Source organism: Glycine max, chromosome 19 (genome assembly GCF_000004515.6).
Source record: "Glycine max cultivar Williams 82 chromosome 19, Glycine_max_v4.0, whole genome shotgun sequence".
NCBI lineage: Eukaryota > Viridiplantae > Streptophyta > Magnoliopsida > Fabales > Fabaceae > Glycine > Glycine max.
Window position 1 is genome coordinate 31,365,446 of NC_038255.2, and position 12,805 is coordinate 31,378,250.

Below are 12,805 nucleotides of genomic sequence, written 5' to 3' on the forward strand. Positions count from 1 at the left end.
GGTCAAGAGGCTCAGTCTTCTCAAAGGAAGAAATCCATCACATTTGCCATGTCACCATCTTCCTCAGCTCCGTCTTCATCTCCTAGGGCCTCTGTGGGACCTGCCCTCGCCTGAAAATTAGGCCTGTCCCTAGGCCATGCAATAGTGGTCCTGAACTGCTCGGGAGTAGGCCATGGGTAAGGGCTGGGGTCCTGGTGCTGCTGGTGCAGGGTATACTTGTAGAAGCTGTCGTTCAACTGCACCTGGCCCCTATGGTTAGACGCCTGCTGGTCAGCCAAATGCTGCATGTAGAGCTCCATCCTTTGCATGTGAGCTGAGATGGACTCTAGAGATGGTGGTTGCGGTAGAGGTGGCGGTGGTGCGTCTGTGGTTGGTTGTTGCTGCTGGTCCTGCCCCGGTTGCTGTGCCTGCCTTGGCATGAAGTACTTCTCAATGAAAGACCTGTTAATGGGAGGTCAAATGAGCTTTGTGGGCATAATCGGCACCCCATAGAACTGGTAGAGACTTGTGATCAAAGCTGGAAATCCCAGTGCTCTGTTGGACTTTTCTGGGTCCACTGGGTGTCTTGGAGGTGTGATACCTATAAACTGATAAATGACATCCAAGATAAGCTGGGCTACATAAACATTGATCTGGGTCAGGATAGCGTAGACCAGCTGGCATTTAGGCAGCGGGAGATCAGAATTATGGTCGCTAGGAAGGATGTTGCTGAGGAGAAGCGTCATCTAGATATGTGTCAAAGTGGTCATGCTAGTACGCATGATCTGCACCTGCCTTCCCATCATGCTTTATGCAAAGTCCTGTCCCAGGAAGCACAACAGTTGGCCTATGGCCTCCTAATCAAATCTTGAGACCTGGATTCTTCTCTCACTATACTCATAATGTTGCCCCTCCTCTAGGACTAACAGATGCCCCAGGAACTGGTTGATAGCATCTTCATCATAGGGGATCCATTGGTCCTGCACCCAGGAGCGCTTATCCATGGCTCTTTCTTCGGTGGGCCAGACATTTGCATAGAACTCCATGACTATCTCAGGATCATATTTAGCCATAGGCTCTGTCAGTTGGGTCCACTGCCTCCTGGAATTCTGGGTACTCCCCTTCTCTTAGTTGGACCCGTCTCTCTTTGTGGAAAGACCAACCCTTGATTGCTTCAAAATGGCGCTGATGTTCCTCGCTTCGGAAATAGTGTCCGTCAAACTCAATCTCCGCTTGTGAGGCTGCACTGGATCCATCCCCTGCGGTGGTCTTCCTAGCCCTTTTAGCCAGAAGCTTCTTTGGAGCAATTGCTTGAGTAGGATAAATGGAAAACAAGAATAATTGAGACAAATGTGCAGAAAAAAGCTTGAATTTGCTCTAACAATGGAGGTCTCGTGGGTTCCTATGAAGCTTTTGTTGTGTTTTGAAGAAAATGGGGGAAGATGGGGTGAAATTTGGCTTCACCCCTCCCCTTTTTATTTTTTTTCGTCAGACCATGCTCACCCAGGCGAGTTGAATTTTTTTTTTTGCAAATTTTTTTTGCAAATTTTTGTTATCATTGTTGTTATATATGTTTCCCTCTTAAACCTCATAATTACATATAAACTTAGGCGAATTCATGAGACAATTCAAGAAAATGAACTAGTATGAAACATGAAATTAAAGAGCAAAGTTATAGATACTAGGCTGCCTCCTAGGAGCACTTCTTTAACGTCTTTAGCCGGACGCTGGGTGGTGATCAATCTTATAATGGGCCTAGCACCTGTTAGTACCTGCCCTAATGCCAAGTTGGTGTGGTGCTGACCATCACTCAAAATGACTCTTCATTCATTTTTCGATTTGTAGGATCCCTTGATGATAAGATGCAGATGCATGCATGTTTATGATCGAACATTAAATGTAATAATTAAACGGATGTTGTCATGTTCAATTTTACTTAACGCTTATGACACTCCTGTTGAACGTGCCGAATGGCTCCAGAATGAGTGAGCAAGAATGAGAGTGTACGTTCTTAAAGACAATAAAATGTAAAGGACACAATACTGGAGGTAGAGATGCAAATCATTAATCCATATTTATTAATATTGCGATTATGGTTTACACAAATTATAAGACTTGGAGATCCAAATGATTCCTTGAGGAAGTCCAAATATTGAGTCTTCAAATTGCCCCAAGCATCACGCGTAATACCGCTTGACGATGTCGGAATTCACAGGCGAAGGCAACTCTTCGTCATCCATATTCATAAGCAACAATGCTCCTCCCGAGAAAGCCTTTTTCACAACAAACGACCCTTCATAGTTCGGGGTCTATTTCCCTCTTTGATCCTTTTGAACCTGCAAAACTTTCTTTAGAACAAGGTCCCCTTCGTTGAACTTATGCGAGCGCACCCTCTTGTCAAAAGCATTTTTCACTCTGCTCTGGTATAGTCGCCCATGGCTCATGGCGGCCAATCTCTTACCTTCAATAAGATTTAACTGATCAAAGCGTGTTTGGGCCCACTCTGATTCTTCCAACCCTGACTCTGCTAGGATTCTCAAAGAAGGAACCTCTACCTCAAATGGGAGCACAACTTCCATCCCGTACACCAAAGAAAAAGGGGTTGCACCAATAGATGTGCGCACAAAAGTTCAATAACCATGCTGTCATACCCTAATTTCGTCCGGGGATTATTACTTGATGACATGCAACCTTTGGTTAGCCGCTTTGAGATTACTTGGCGTCCTTTGTTGCACAAAAAATGAAGTCCCGAGACGTGTCAGAAATCAAAAGGGAGCAGGCTTACGCGATCCGTGAAATTCCGTAATGTGGCGGAAATCGAAAAGAGGTGTTTTTGCGTAATCCGTGAGTTTCCGTAACTTCTTCGAAAGCTAAAAAAGAGTAAATACATAATCCGTAAGGATTCGTAACCTTGCGAAAGGAAAATAAGTATCGTTACGAAATTCGTGAAGTTTCGTAACGTTACGGAAAAAGAATTACCAAAAAAAATAGAAGGGGGGGTGCATTTAGTAAAAAGGGGGGGTACAAATAGCAATATGGCCCACTTGGGCCTTCTAGATCCTTCCTCCAGAAGCCTGTTGCTTCTGGAGGAAGCAACCTTGCTCGCCTGGGCGAGCTGAGCTCGCTTGGGCGAGCTGGGTGGCAAGCTCCTCCCCTCTTTTGCTATAAATAGGGGGAGGAGTGAAGAAGAAAAGGGTTCAGCCTTCTTGGCATTTCGTATTCTCTTAAATTTGCTGAGGAAAATTGTTTTCGTGAAGAAAATCCAAGCCGAGGCGCTTCCGTAACGTTTCCGTGAGTAATTACGCGAAGATTCTCGATTGTTCTTCAAATATTCATCGTTCGTTCTTCGTTTTCTTCAGTCTTCAACGGGTAAGTACTTCAAACCGAGCTTTTCAGTTCATTCTATGTACCCGTGGTGGTCCACATTTTGTTTCATGTATTTTTATTCTCGTTTTCATTCGCTTTTTATACCCCCTTTTAACGTGCTTAAGCCATTTATTTAAGTCATTTCTCGCCTAATCTAAAAATAAAATAAATTTCCACCGATCGTTTGAATTGTATCATCCGTTAATTTCGGTTAAAATGAATTCCGACCGTTCGGTCGTGCCGTAACCACGTTGGAAATAAAAAAAGAGGTAAAATAATAATATAATAATCAAAAAATGCCTTTTAGTAAAATAAAGCGAAAAAACAATCGGACGTTTTCTCTTTGGGATTTCTCATTCTTAATTGAATTGACTAATAACTAAAGTGAAACTAAGGCTAAAATCAACTCGCCTAGTCAAGCTCGCCCACAAAAATAGGGTTTTGAAAATTTATCATTTCAGTTTCTTACCAAGTAAAATGAATCATTTTTAAGGTCCAACGCCTTAAAATGATCATCTTTCAAGTAAAAAGAATCGCTTGATTCACGCTTAAGAAAGAACTACGTAGGTCTGATTTCCTCTCCAAAGGAGGGTACGTAGGAGCAAAAGCCCCGCTTTTGTCGACCTCAAAAAATAAAAAGAAATAAAAGTTAAGATAACACAATTCCACAATTCTAAAAAATAGGCTGTTGTCCTTTGAGACAAACGTGAGAGGTGCTAATACCTTCCTCAAGCGTAAATACAACTCCCGAACTTAGAATTTTTATTTTGACCGGTTTCCTTCGGTTTTTCCGATGTTTTCCACAAATAAACGTTGGTGGCGACTCCGCGCATCTTTCCTCCTTTGGAAAGCGCACCCGTGAGCCTCGCCTTCGCTCGCCTGCAAAGGGCATGTTGCGACAGTTGGCGACTCCACTGGGGACCTTTTTGTGAGTTAGGCCTATTATAAGGAATTGTGGATTTGTGAAACGTTGTGTGTGCATTTGTTGAACTGTGTAAAATGTAAATAATTGTTGTATATTTCGCATTCTTTGCACTGCATTCTAAGCACCCACGGGTTTGAGTAAAAAAAAAGGGGCCCTATACCCGGGTTCATGGGAATTTAAGGAGTGGAGGTGAATCTATCATCATGCTAGGTCTCCAACTTGCTTAATAATAGTGAAACCTCGTCTAGAGCTTTCTCTCTTTATAATGTGTTGTCGCTGATATTCCATACCGCCACAATATTATTATCTTGAGTGATGATACCTCTAGAGAACGGCCGTGTGAGTTTTAAATTGTTGGGAAATAGTTATTAGAGACCCCTAGATATTGTCCTATAGGTTCCCAAATAGGGGCAAAGAGCAAACACGCTCCTGTGCCATTCGTTCTCATGCATTTTTGGTTTATAGTTTTTGCTAGTGATGTTTGGTTTCTTTAGAGTAATACGTAACCTTTTTAATGCTACGTTGAGGCGCCATCATGCCCAAAACGTAGCATTAAAATTGGGTCTCTGCGGTCTCGTATGTATGAATTACCCCTTTTTCTTGTTTTCTTTCCGTTTCATGCATACGCATCGCATCATTCATGTCGGAGTCTTGATCCACCCCCTTTTTAGGTAAATGATGGGGACAAATCAAAACGGCAAAAGGTTTTATCAAGTCAAGGTTAAAAGTCTAGATGTCACTAGCCTCAAGGAATTAGGACGATTGATGGGACCTCTCCAAAGGCAAGCCTTCCGCAAAGTGTACGGGAAGATTCTAGATTTGGCCGCAGCGGAGGTATTTACAGAAGCTGTCGTATCCCTCGCCCAATACTATGACCAGTCGTTGAGGTGTTTCACGTTTGGGGAGTTCCAAATGGTACCAACTATTGAAGAGTTTGAGGAAATATTAGGATGCCCTCTTGGGGGGAGAAAATCGTATCTTTTCTCCGACTTTCTTCCTTCCTTGAGCAAGATTGCAGCTGTGGTTGGTGATTCAGCAAAAGAGTTGGATCGCACGAAGCAAACTCGGAACGGCGTAGTGGGCCTGCCTCGGAAATACTTGGAAGGTAAGGCAAGGGATATGGCGAGCCAAGAGAAGTGGGGTCCGTTTGCAGATATTTTAGCTTTGCTGATTTTTGGGGTTGTCCTCTTCCCGAACGTCGACGGTTTGGTAGACTTAGCCGCCATTGATGCTTTCCTCGCATATCACCATAGCAAGGAAAGTCCAGTGGTGGCTATCTTGGTAGATTTGTTTGACACCTTTGACCGGAGGTGTGAGAAAAACAGTGCACGGATTGTCTTTTGTTTACCCGCTCTCTGTGTGTGGTTGATTTCACACCTATTCCAACAAGACACGAGACACTCGTGTCCGCTTCAAAGCTATTGCTCATGCGCCGAAAAAGGAAGAGTCGATTGGGACCAACATTTGGCTGGGATAGGGGGCAGCGCGATCAATTGGTTTCCTCGTTGAAAGGAAGGCAAGGAAGGAGTTATCTTCTCGTGTGGGGACTACCCTAATGTTCCATTGATAGGGACTAGGGGTTGTATTAATTATAATCCCACACTCGCCATAAGACAGCTAGGGTATCCCATGAGGGGAGCGCCAACCGAAGAAAGTCTCTCGCCTTTCCTTGTGAGGAATCTAGGCGCACAAAGTCTCAAGGCGATACAAAGAGTCCACAAGGCGTGGAGAAGTCCGTTGAGGAAAGACAAGGAGCTTAGGGGCATCCGTAATGGCGTCATCGGAGGTTATCATGGATGGCTAAGAATTCACACGCGGGGGTTAGATTGGCTCTCCAAGTTGAAAGTTATCGATGAGGAGGACTTCGAAGCTCCGGAGGAAGATGAAGAAGTCCGAGCTCTAAAATTAGAGCTAGGGAAGGCAAGGCTCGCCAAGGAGAAGTTCAAGTCAGCTGCTACACACATCCGGAAGGAGTACACCGAGTTACAAGAAGAAAACGCGACCACTGCAAGAGCCCTTGAACAAGAAACCAAAAGGGCCCGCAAGGAGGAATATGGCCGAGAGAAATTCTGAGGAGCATTGTGGGGTAGCAACAATGAGCTCAAGCTCCAAAGAGAGGAGAGAGATCGGTCACGGGTGCATGGCATGATCTTAAAAGAAGAGTTAGTTGCTTGTGCGAGGTCCAAAAGGAGTTTGGCTCAACACTTGGAAGCCACGGAGCAAAGCATGCTAGCTATCATAGGGCAATACAAGGAAGAGTTGAACCAGTCTGTGGCCCATGAACAAAAGCTGGTGGAGGATTTTGCACAAGTGTACGCCGAAAAAGAAGCAAGAGGGAGGGTGATTGATGCATTGCATCAAGAAGCGACTATGTGGATGGATAGGTTCGCCTTGACCTTGAATGGAAGTCAAGACCACCCGTGTCTTTTAGCCAAAGCAAAAGCCATGGCCGAAGTGTGTACGGCCCCCGAGGAGATTCATGGGCTAATCAATTACTGTCAACACATGATAGATTTGATGGCCCATATAATTAGAAATCGTTAGGTTCTCTTATAACACCTTTGTATAATCTTGGCTAGATGAAAGCTTTGTTCTTTTTATAAAATGAGAAGTTCTGGACTCATTACGTTACCTAAAAACCTTTTGTTGGATCCAAGTGCGCCGAGCATTCATTTGCATATTCATGTTTTGGTGGCATACTCACCTTTTTTTATTTCTTTAGGAAATTCATCATAACTAAGAAAACACCAAGGAACCCCTATAACACTCGATCCAGAAAAATGGATAATGAAGAGGGCGTGCAGGAACAGATGAAGGCCGATCTATCGGCCTTAAAAGATCAAATGGCTTCCATCTCGGAGGTCATGTTAAAACTCCAGAAAACCATAGAGGACAAAGCCATGGCAACCGCCTCCAGTACGGTTAGGGAAGCGGAGCCGGTGCTGCAACCCGCTTTGTGATGCAATCCTACCCCGCAAGGGTATTGGATAGAAAACTCCAAGTAGATTGGGCCAGAGATGCAAGAGAAGGCCCTAGGGTTCTTATGAGCCTTAGGGTAGATTTCGGGCCCATGGGCTAAGTACGAGCCCACTTATCTTTGTAAATATTAGATTAAGGTTTCATTATTTTTGGGCCTTGTATTTAGGGATCCATAATGTAGGTAGGGTACCCTAGAAATATAGGATTTTTCAGCCCTTGTATTTTAGGGCACCTAGACTAGTTTTTGTATTAGGGGTAGTTTTGTAATTTCACATGCACTAAGTGGATATTTGATGTGTGTGGTTGGAAATAAATTTAATTGAATTGGTAGAAGCCCAATCCAATTAAATTTTAGAGGGGGAGGTGAGCATTTGCTTACTACACCCCATTGCCACATCATATAGTCACACTTTGTGCATGTCCTTCATGCTTTTCATGCCTCATGACACCTAAGCATACTTGGTGGAAAATCTTGGAATTGATCTTGGATTAGTGGGCTGAACCATAACTAAAATTCACTAATCATAATTAGTGAAATTTTGGCTCCAAAGTTTGGCTCCACAAATTCAATTTCAAATTCAAGTGAAATTTGAATTTCCCTCCAATTTTGTGTGACACTTAGGCTATAAATAGAGGTCATGTGTGTGCATTTTTTTGAACTTTGATCATTTGAATATTAAACTTCAGATTTCAAAGCTCATTTAGAGCACAAAATTTCGTGCTCTTCTCTCCCTTTCCCTTCATTCATCTCCTTCTTCCTCCAAGCTCTTATCCATGGCCTCCTATGGTGGTGAGCTTCTTCTAGACTCATCTTCTCCTTGAAGTGGCGTCTCCTCTCTCTCTTCCTTTCTCCATTCCGCTGCCATTCATCTTCCAAGAAGCAAAGGAATCCATTGATGAAGAAGATCCTAGGCCTACAAGCTCCAATGGAGCTTGCATCACTTTGAATCCAGGCCGAGACAGAAACACGGCCGTGTTTGGTCGAAGGTATAGTCCGCAAGCTTATCCTTATGGCTTGCCTCCGGACTTCACTCCCCGTGCCACCCCGAAAGATTTAAGCCAAGCCCCTACTTTTGAGGGGCAACTCCCGCCTTATGACGACTATCCCGGGCAAGATGATGAGGAAGGAGATACCCATCTTGGCCCCCTGCTCCACCTCAAAGATCCGTCCCCACATGAACTACCCCAACCGAACATAGTCCGCCATATCCCGGCCTCACCCGCACCCGTAAAAGAATCTGTTCCCTTCGCGGAAGATAAGGGAAAGATTGAGGCGCTTGAAGAGAGGTTAAGAGCAGTCGAGGGCCTTGGCAATTACCCATTCTCGGATTTAGCGGATTTATGTCTCGTGCCCAATATCGTCATTCCTCCCAAGTTCAAAGTACCGGACTTTGATAAGTACAAGGGGACGACATGTCTGAAGGGGCATCTTCGGATGTATTGCCGAAAGATGGGGGCGTATTCTGCGGACGAAAAATTGTTGGTCCATTTCTTTCAAGACAGCTTGGCCGGGGCAGCTGTAGCATGGTATACCAATCTGGAAGCTTCCCAAATCCGATCATGGAAGGACTTGGCAACTGCCTTCATTAGGCAGTACCAGTACAATACGGACATGGCTCCCGATCGAAACCAGCTTCAGAGTATGACTAAGCGAGAGCATGAGTCCATTAAGGAATATGCCCAAAGATGGAGAGATCTCGCAGCCCAAGTCGTACCGCCCATGACGGAAAGGGAGATGATCACAATTATGGTAGATACGTTACCCACGTTCTACTATGAAAAGCTGATAGGCTACATGCCAGCTAACTTTGCGGATCTCGTCTTCGCCGGAGAAAGGATTGAATCCGGACTACGGAAAGGCAAGTTCAAATATGCTTCCAACAACAACAGAAGAGCCCCAGTAGTGGGCGCGAGGAAAAAGGAAGGAGACGCCCACGCAGTCACCACCGCCCCGACATGGATGAAAGCACCCCAAAATATCCAAAGCTCATACCAGCCCAATCCCCTAAATTTTTTAATCCGAGCCGGGAATTCTCTCCCGACTCAAGTAAAAGGACCACCCGCAGCAGAAAGAGCGCCGGCCCAACGCACGACTCCAGCCGCCCCCTGGCCAGCTAATAATACAGCTCCCGGCGCAAGCTATAAATATGCACAGCACCCGCCCCCGAAAGATAACTTCTCCCCTATTCCCATGGCATACTCCGAGTTATGGCCTTCATTATTGGAGAATCATTTGGTGGTGGCCATACCCGGGAAGGTCTTCCAGCCACCCTACCCCAAGTGGTACGACCCGGGTGCCAAATGTGTGTACCATAGTGGAGCTCCCGGACACAATATTGACTCCTGGATCCTGTTCAAGTATAAAGTGCAGCACCTGATTAGTGCCGGCTGGCTAGCGTTTCAGGAGGAAGGCCCAAATGTTAAAACCAACCCGCTAGCTAGTCATGGAGGGGCTAGCGTGAACGCCGTCGAGGAGGACGGGCCATCGCGGGCAAAGAGGTTAGGAGAGGTGGTTACTTCTAGATGCTTCATCTATCAATCACTGCAAGCGGCGTGCATGGTCTCCTGAGGTGGAGACGAAAGGGATGAATGTTTGTTTCACCTCGGGGAGTCGCATGACATGGAAACCTGTCCCGTGGTGGAAGAATTGCTTCAGCGGCTCATGGATTGTGGGCAGCTTGAAGTGTCCATAGGAGGGAGGGAAGAACCACAAATTTGCATGCAGTCGGAAGAGAAGAAGGTTCCTCTAACCCCCAAGGCCCTAGTGATATGTTTTACTAGGAAGGGGACCGGCTCCACACCCATATACCCCCGAACGGCACCCAAGCCAACACCTTTTGCATATCAAAGTAATAAGGCCGTTCCGTGGAAGTATACCCCTCCCGCGTCCAGCGAAAGAGTTGCGACCGAAGTTGACTCCCCATCAGCTAAGGTAACCAACGTCACCGGCCTCAGTGGCGTAACCCGCAGTGGTCGGGTGTTCGTTTCCCCTCACCCGGCGGAATTGCCCTCTAAAGGGAAAGCGCCCATGGTCCAAGAGCCCACAGATATAGCCACCCCCTCGAAAGAAGTAGATCCTCCAGTGGTAAGAGGGGCCAAAAAGAGAGAAGGTCTTCAAGGAAAAACAGTGACTTTGGAAGAGGCCCATGAGTTCCTCCGCCTCATCCAACAAAGCGAGTTTAAGGTAGTTGAGCAACTGAATAAAACTCCAGCAAGGATCTCTTTGCTTGAACTACTCATAAACTCCGAGCCTCATCGTGCGCTGTTGATGAAGGTCCTTAACGATGCCATGTAGCGCATGATATCTCAGTGGAGGGTTTCAAAGGCATCGTTAATCATATAACCACCAACAATTATATTGCGTTTGCGAAAGAAGAGATTCCCGTTGAGGGGAGAGGACACAACAAAGCTCTACATGTGTCAGTGAGATGTATGGACCACGTTGTGGCAAAAGTACTTATCGACAATGGATCGAGCTTAAATGTAATGCCGAAGACCACTTTGGAAAAGCTTCCTTTTAGTGCGTCACGTTTAAAACCGAGCTCGATGGTGGTGTGAGCCTTTGATGGTACTCGGCGGGAAGTGATGGGGGAAATCGACATTCCCATTCAGATAGGCCCCCACACTTGCAACGTGGTGTTTCAAGTAATGGATATAAATCCCGCCTATAGCTGCCTCTTGGGAAGACCGTGGATTCATGCCCTGGGAGTGGTCCCTTCAACGCTTCACCAGAAATTGATGTTCGCAGTGGGTGGACTTTTAGTGATAGTGTCGGGTGAAGAGGACATGTTAGTGAGCTGCCCCTCCTCCGCACCATACGTAGAAGCGGCGGAAGAATCATTGGAAATGGCTTTCCAATCCTTTGAGGTGGTGAGCTGCGCCTCTGTGGAACCAAGTCCGTCGCTACCTTCTCTCTCCAAAGCGGCCATAATGGTGGCGCGTGTTATGCTCAGGAACGGATTTGAGCCCGGAATGGGTCTAGGCAAGGACTGCCTCGGGAATGCCGACGTGGTCGATATCAAGGGAAATCCATACAAGTATGGATTAGGGTATGAACCCGGGATACCGGGGAGGAGGAACGTGCCGTCAAGATTTCGGGCGGATAGGGTATGGCCCGGCCGTATTAGCCAGTGTTTCACCAGCGCTGGAATGGTGTCCGAGGAGGAGGTGGCAGCAATAGAAGAGGAGTTCCCTCAAGACCCACCAAGTTTTGTGCAACCATGCCACCCCGATTCCCAAGTGGGGAACTGGCGCGTGATAAGCCAGTCAGAAGTCTATACTTCTGATTCAATGTAATTAGAGCCTATAGATTTCCTTTCTCTTTTGTTTTGTGAAACCTACCTTATTAAATAAACAAAGAGATCTTGTTTCATCTATTCTTGTGGTCCCACCTTTTCTCATATCATTTTGCATGTTTTTGTTTCTTTTGTCTTGTTTGGTATAGATATGAGGGTCGATTCTTTGAGGATCCTAACAACGAGGGTTTGACAATCGATTTCAATCGAGATATAAGCCAAACGATAAACGAGGAAGAGGAAGAGGACGTCCTGTCACCAGAGTTGGAGAGGTTGGTCGCTCAGGAAGAACGTGAAATGAAGCCTCACCAAGAAGAAACCGAATTGGTAAACTTGGGGACCACGGAGGAAAAGAAAGAAGTAAAGGTAGGAACCGGTATGACCGCGCCTATCCGTCAAGGCTTGATAACCCTTCTTCAAGAGTATCAAGATGTCTTTGCGTGGTCATATCAAGACATGCCCGGTCTGGATTTCGATATTGTGCAGCATAAGTTGCCTTTGAATCCTGGGTCTTCCCCGGTTAAGCAAAAGTTACGAAGAATGAAACCCGAGATGTCCTTAAAAATTAAAGAAGAAGTAAGGAAGCAGTTTGATGCAGGTTTCTTAGCTGTGGCGCGGTACTCGGAGTGGGTGGCCAACATTTTCCCAGTCCCGAAAAAGGACGGCAAGGTTTGAATGTGTGTAGACTACCGGGACTTGAACCGAGCCAGTCCTAAAGACAATTTTCCCCTGCCACACATTGATATATTGGTAGATAATACAGCCAAGTTCGCCCTTTTCTCATTTATGGATGGTTTCTCAGGGTATAATCAAATAAAGATGGCACCCGAAGATGTAGAGAAGACCACTTTCGTCACCCTATGGGGGACATTCTGCTATAAAGTAATGGCCTTCGGGCTGAAAAATGCTGGGGCAACCTATCAGCGTGCCATGGTGGCGTTGTTCCATGATATGATGCATAAGGAAATAGAGGTCTACGTAGATGACATGATTGCCAAGTCTCGGACTGAGGACGAACACCTTGTCAATCTGCGTAAGCTGTTTGGAAGGTTGCGGAAATACCAATTAAAACTAAACCCAACCAAATGCACCTTTGGGGTGAAGTCGGGGAAGCTGCTAGGATTTATCGTAAGTCAGAAAGGGATAGAGACAGATCTCGAGAAAGTAAAGGCCATCCTTGAAATGCCAGAACCACGCACGGAGAAGCAGGTTCGGGGGTTTTTAGGCAGGTTGAATTATATCGCGAGATTTATCTTGCAGC